The following is a 6469-nucleotide window of genomic DNA, read 5'->3' as shown; positions in this document are numbered from 1 at the left end:
TTACCACATTGGAAGGAATTATAACATTTTCAGATTCAAAAATTGACATAAATGAGCTGTTCTGACATTTTTTTTTGCCAGCAAACCATCCTGCTGCATTTTTTCCAGAAAGCAGACAAGAAAAGGGCATCTCAGCATTCAGAGTGAACCCATTTACAATCTGAATTAGTGTTCATGGAAGACATTTCACACTTGATTTACTGAGAGTTTTTTATTTTATCTAGGGGTCCCTGACTTTTTACTTTTGGCCAAATTTCCACTGACCTACATGGGACCCTGACAATCAGAACTGAACCATCATGACCTCATTTTCTTCAGTTATGAAATGCTTTCCTTGAGTTCTAGTAAGCTGAGAAGTTTCAGTAACAGGTAAACATCCCCATATCATTAATAATTTGCCTACTCTGAAACATAAACTGTAAGGTTGTTTTTCTGTCTAGGGAATGTCCTTATCTATTTTTTTCCTGTACTGTACTTAAAATTTGAACTTTTGCTGATTTTATAAAGTGGTGGCATATATTCTGAATGCAAAGTGAACATTGCTGACAGGGGCTGGCATGACCATGAGCAAACAATATAAATTTACTACTGTGTCCATATATTGCCGAAGAGATCATAAACTTTCCAGGAAAATGAAAAAATTCCAGATGATTCAGTGGGACCAATAATAACTTGAAGCATTTATTTTCAGTTATTGCTAAAAAAAGCATATCTGGCCTATCACACAAGTGAATTTGATTAAAAGACACTCCCTTCATCATCTCTGTGGCTCTGTGCTGGACTCTCGCAAGCAATTCCCTGTCCTTCTTGAACTGAGGGGCCTAGAACTGGACACCATATTCCAGATACAGCCTCACCAAGGTCGAATAGAGGGGTAGGAGAACCTCTCTTGACCTACTAACCACACCCTTTCTAATACACCCCAGGATGCCATTGGCCTTCTTGGCTACAAGGGCACATTGCTGGCTCATGGTCATCCTGTCCACTAAGACCCCCAGGTCCCTTTCTCCTACACGGCTCTCCAGCAGGTCAACCCCCAACCTCTGCTGGTACATGGGGTTGTTCCTCCCCAGGTACAAGACTCTACACTTGCCCTTGTTGAATTTCATCAAGTTTCTCTCTGCCCAACTCTCCAGCCTGTCTAGCTCTCGCTGAATGGCAGCACAGCCTTCTGGTGTGTCAGCCACTCCTCCCAGTTTAGTGTCATCAGCAAACTTGCTGAGGGCACATTCTGTTCATTAATGAAAAAGCTGTGTGTCATTAAGAAGTTAACTTTGAAAATACTTCAAAAGTAACAAAACTAGCAAGTCTGTGTTTTGATGATCAAGAGGAGGGGAGAAAGAGGGTGGTGTGGGTGCTGTTATTGCAGCAATATTTTATTTGCTGAGTGTTACTCTTGCACACTTTTGCCAGGCTAATGTTTGTGCCTGGCTTTTTTGAACAGTGACAACTGTTGGATACAGCTGTATCTAAAATGCAGTCAAGAGATTAGTTGGTATTCTGCCTTTTAAAAAATGACAGCTGATGTTAATAGCTTGTAGCTTTCAATCATGAAGGGAAGAGCAAACAAAACCTTTTCTGCTAATAATGTTTACACAAGTCCTAAGGCAGGCTATTTTATCCTTCCCTACAGTCAAGATAAAATAAACCAAACCAGACTGGCCAAAGAAGGGAAGAATGAAAGAGGTTTTCTTATCCAGGCTCTTCCCTCCTGTTCTCCACCCCCTACTCTCTGCAACAACAAAAAATGGTTGAATCGTGAAAGCTGGGAAATCCAGCATCAGAGATTACAAGCAAATGCTGCATGTCCACTTGCTTTATCAGGAGATAGAGCTTCTAGTCACAGCTCCAGCTAGCCCTTTCAGAGCCCTGTTATCAGCCTGGCGGAGCATGGCAGTTTGACAGGCCCAGGCTGATCCTTATTGTTTTGCTATTGCTTTTCATTCAAGCTGCCATCGTTCTGCCCTTTGGTTGCTTGGAGTGGCAGTGTGCTAAAGGTGTGTTTTTGACTTGAGGACCTTTTTGTAGTGAAGTTGTATGCAGCTTCACAGATCAGGATTTAAAAGAGTGGAAATCCCAAAATTAAGAGACTGAAATTACAATCCCCACACCAATGTGAACTCAGCCACAAATTCAAAACATGGCAAGAAATGGGGCAAAGAGGAAAACATGACACTTCAGCACAGGGTTTATTCCCATGTATTTTTCATTACACTAAATCTGTTTTTTTTTGCTTAGGTTTAGAGGTCATCTGAGATATGTTATAGTCCATATCGGTGTAGGCGTGCACTAAACGGTAGATGACTGAATCAGAGTGCACTATCAGCCAACAAAAGCAGTAATAAAGGGATCTGGCAGTAGGTTCAGAAAGGACAATGTGAGTTTTGGATACTGCAAAGATTTCTAAGATGCTGGAGAAACAGCTATTAGCTACAACGGAAGTACAAGACTGTAGGAGTGAGAAAAGAGAAAACAGCACAGAAGTTTGTCCTATTATTAATCATTGTAGAGATGGAGCAGTAAGACAGGGAGCCCAGGATCTCGCTTTTTAGATTTGAGTGCACAGAGGGACTTGGAGCCTTGACAGTCTGGGAGGCCACCCTGCCACAGTGTGCCTTACACTTTGCCCTTCCAAGGTTGTATTTAAAGGTCTACTGGGTGCATGTCCTTGCTAGAAAGCCAATAAGATTTAAAGGCAGTCTAAAAACATTCAAGCTGCCCCCAGCCCTGCCTCAGAATGGCCAGTGTGCCTGGTATATTGCCAAGCGATTTGAGGGGGGGGGCTACATGGGGCTTTTTAATCCATGACATTTTAGTACAGTCCAAAGATGTTGTCATGACACATGCCAGCAGTGATTCACTGCCTCTCAGCTGCCACATGATAAGCACCCCTCCCATTCATTCGCCCAAATTGTTGCCCTTTTTTTTTTTTTTTTTAACCTCATCGTGTTCTCATCTTTTCCCATATAAAACTGTCAACTTGTCAAAAAAGAGAGGAGCTGGAAAAAATTCCTCTCCTTTTCACCTTGTCTGGTTTCTTTCAAACTGAGCTATGCAAAACTCCAGTGAAGCCTGACAAGTCCTAACTGCTGAGATTTCACAGATGCTGGGGAATTGTGGTGGGAGACAACAGGGGAATTGTTGCTGTGAGGGCTTTGCTGCAAGCTACTGTGTTCTGCAGGGAATCTCTCAGACACCTTGGGACTGAGAAGGGCAACTAAAATGGAGCAAAGGGAGTCATACTCAACAGGAAAGCAATGGATGTAGGAATAGAATATGATGATAAATATTCTGTTTCAATGTAAGAAAAACTACTGATTTAGAAGCCAGGAAAAGTGGAAACTTACTTTTGTAAGAAGACTTGCCCTTGGAGAGGAAGCAGAGGGTCCTGAGTCATTATTTGGTATGTTTTATTTTGAGGTAGAGCACTTTATTTTAGAGAGTGAAACTGGATTGAAAGACTACTGTGCTACAAGCAGGCCATCTGTCCATAACTGTATTAGACAGAATAATGTTCTTTTCTTCACAGCTATTAATACCATGGCTCCAGTTGGCCTGCTCCTCTGCATCATCTTGGATCTGCCTGGTAAACAGGCAGTAGAGGAGATTGCTATATTCCTAACACACAAATACGGTTTTGAGTCTAAAAACTTGTATTTTTTGCATTGCAGGGTAAGTGAAGTGAAGGGAGGTTATCTCTTCTGCCATGCAATATGTAAAACCCTGGTAGCTAGAAAGTTTAGTAGGCCAGTGTTCAGCAGCAGTTTTGGACCTCTTTATACTGGTGGTGTCATTCTTACAGTCACTGCATCTTCTTCTGCAGGTTTGGCTTCCCACATGGACACTGCCTTCCTTTTATTTTACCTTCAGTAGGCTTGTCCTCAGATCCTGGGCTCTGCTTTTCATCTGGCAGGAGCTCAGACCTTCTGGAGTTGCTGGTGACAGGGCAGAACTCACAGAAGAAACATTTCTTCCATCAGCTTACCAGAGCACAGGGCATTTCTCTTAGCAACCATCCAGCTCCTACAAGCTGAATATGCCAGCAAGTTCACAGTTCCAGGCTCTTCAGAAAGACTTTCCTCTCTTTCCATCTGAACAATTCACCTTTGAACAAGGGAACTCTGAGCTGGAAGAACAGCTTGCCATATAGTGCTCTGCAGCATCACCCTGGGCCCCCTTTGCAGACTGTGAGGAGCAGTGGGAAGCTTCGAGTACACTGTACCTCATCCAAAAGGAGGCATGGAAAAGGTTCAGAGGACTGTTAACTCTGGAAGTGCCTTTGCTTTCTCTATTAGTTGCAGAGTGAGCCTGACCTAGCTGTCGTGATCTGCAACTTGTTTATTTCCTTTTTTGGGGAGATTTTAATTTGTTGGGACCTGCCGAGAGGTCATCACATGGCGCTCACCTCTCACAGAGGAGCAATGAGCTCCGGCACTGACTTTTAGGGTGAGGCACTTGTCTGGTACTCTTTAATGTTTCTAATGAAAGCAGCTGACTCCCAGTCAGAACTTATTAATATATTTATATTTAATTAATATATTTAAGGAATAAATAAATCAATTTGGGGCAGGACATTCAAAAAAGACTAATCAGGAAACAATAGTAGCAATAATAATGATAAAGAATAATGGGAAAACAGCAATACTACTATACCAAGGTAATTTCAATTAAGAACAACACCATCACTCCCCCAATAATTCAAGGAATAACAATGACAACACCAATAAGGAGAAGGAAAGGAATGGGAGAAGAGGAGGAGGAGGGTGTACCTAGCAGACTGTAAAAAGAATCGCGGAGACTAAGGAAGGGGCCGGGTAAATGGGTAAGGAAGAATTAGGGGCAAGTAAATGTTTATTTCTACCCAAATCCCGAGATGGTTAGTTGCTTTATAAGTTTTCACTGTCTTCCTGCCTTACTGGTGGACAGATTGAATCACACCATGAGTGCAGGAAGAAACAGTGATTGTAGAGCCTTTGTGCTGGTCCGCGATTCAGGAGGACATGTTCCCCAGGAGCTCACAGGAGCTCTTAGCCTTCTCCAACACTCTTAAGGAACAAGGGCACCTCCCTCCTCTGGGCTGATTGACTGTACCTCCCTTAGTCTCTTTGGAGAGCCAGCAGACCTCTCTGCACACTGACCGGCAGCATCTCCCCAGCGCTCAGAAAAGCCACCACCAGCCTGGGTGCTGCCGGATTGGGTTTTGACCTCTTCCTGGGGCTCTGGATCAAATGATTGCGGAGTTGCCAGCAGCACTTCACAACAAGGTTGCCAGTGGATTCCTGCCACAGGAATCTCTGCCATCAACATGGAGTTCTAGTCTGCAGTTTGTGGCACGGAGGAGAAGGGAGACAGGCAAAGTCCCCATACAGTTTATGGGCAGCATTTTGTGCTCACTCATTGCCTTGTGAGCCTTGTAATTTGTAGGAGAGGGGCACTGTCTCCTACACCTAGCTCATCTCCAGATGTCCATGCTTTAGACAGTTCAATTAGGTGAGAGAAAATCAGTGTCTCCTCTAGTCTAGACACTGGTTTGTCTTTCAAAGGATTGAATATCTTATGTCTATAGTATATTCCTCAGTGCTAGCTCTGCATTTCATACAGTCCCTGTTAATCTTTGTTCAAGATAATAATCATAACCTCCTGTGTTAACCTCATAGATCTGGAGAAATGTAAGCCCATATTCAGGGGAGATTGTCCAGCCTACTGTTGAACTGCTCCTGGTACCTACCTGAGGCAGCACTGAGGAGGAAGAAGGAGCTGAGCCTGGATGACCAGGACTGCTGCTCTTCACAGAAGAGGCGAAGGCTCTGAGGCAGCAGTGGCTAACAGGAGCCTGCCAGGACAGCCACTGGCACTTTGGGGAGGCATTTGGAATCAGATATACAGCACTGTGAGGATGGGAACACCAAGGAAGAGCACAATAGAGCAAATAGCTCTAGGCAATTTATGTCTTCTTGCTCCCTTCTGCCCTGCCATTGTCTTTGATTGAGACACTCTCATCACTTTAGCTCTTAAATCGTTAGGCATTCCACAGTGCATGTTGTCTCAATCCAGAGGAAGTGCAGTTACACAATTACAGTGGTTGCAATGTCATAAAAAATTTGAAAGAATGTTCCTTGGGCATAATGGCATAACTTTGCCAATATTCTGTAACTCAATAAGCAAGCAGTAGAGCATTGATTCGTAGCTCACGGAAAAAAAGAATCACAATTCCCACTAATAACATTTCTTATTTCTGATTTGACAATAGCTGATGGCAGCTTTTATAGACCGACCTCTGCTGAGAACACACGTGCAAGGAAATGAACCCGTGAGTTAATGTATTGAATAGACTTAGGTAAGGAAGAATTTGTACAAATTGATGATAAAAGCCAAGTCAAACAAAAGAAGCATGCTATGACAGCAGCTAGTGAGGGACAGGAGCTGGAAGAGGTGACTTTCCCATGCACTTCAAATAGAGTCCGCAAGG

Source organism: Chaetura pelagica, unplaced genomic scaffold, assembly GCF_000747805.2.
Source record: "Chaetura pelagica isolate M959 unplaced genomic scaffold, ChaPel_1.0 scaffold92, whole genome shotgun sequence".
Taxonomy (NCBI): Eukaryota; Metazoa; Chordata; class Aves; order Apodiformes; family Apodidae; genus Chaetura; species Chaetura pelagica.
The sequence above is the reverse complement of the archived record's forward strand: the minus strand, read 5'-3'. Positions refer to the sequence as shown.